The following is an 850-nucleotide window of genomic DNA, read 5'->3' on the forward strand; positions in this document are numbered from 1 at the left end:
CAGTGTCCACTGCCTGATGACCGAGTAAAGAAAATGTAATGCATATGCCAACCAGGTGCCACTCAGCCGTAGAAAAGAAGGAAAACCTCTTACCTGTCATGTCATTGAAAGACCTGAGCTCACTGTATTTTTGATAACCTTCATTGACAACCATTTACAGCAATTTCTATCAAACATAGTTGTTATGTTATGGTCTCACGCCATGTGTGGCTGGATCTTGCCCAAAGGCAAAATGACCAAAAAATGGAAATAGCTTGAATTTATTCAGGACCGTAAAGCAGCCACAGCAGTATGACTAAACCTACCTGCAACAGTGGACTTCCTGGATTTCTCCAGAAATCGACAAGGGTGATAAGATAATGCGTTTGAAGCGAGGGAGGGTATTTTGAGGAATAATATGGTGATGTGTCTTTTACTTTAACAAATTTAAAATTCAAACATTAACTCTATTCTTAGCATTTTTAGCATGTTAAAGCAACTATGCCTGGCACATACAAAAAGGAAAATTGCTCGTGCTTCTACTTATGTGTGGAATCTAAGAAAGATGATCTCTTCAGAGCAGAGAATAGTGGTAAGGAGAGCGGAGGTGGCAGGCTGATGAAGCGGACACATGTAAAAAGGCACGAAACTTCAGTAGGAGGAACAGGTTCACAACATCGACACTGTGCTTCATAATACACGGTGTTCGGGCAACCCCTAAGAGACTGCAGGCCAGGAATTCTCACAAGCAGAAGAGCACTGGGTGGTATGTACGCATTTGTTAGCTGGGTCCAGTCATTCGATGACGTGTATGTACTGCCACACACCATTCTATAGATGATAAACACATGCAGTTTATTTCAACTAAAAA

This window comes from Octodon degus, unplaced genomic scaffold, assembly GCF_000260255.1.
Source record: "Octodon degus isolate 3935 unplaced genomic scaffold, OctDeg1.0 scaffold00108, whole genome shotgun sequence".
Classification (NCBI taxonomy): domain Eukaryota; kingdom Metazoa; phylum Chordata; class Mammalia; order Rodentia; family Octodontidae; genus Octodon; species Octodon degus.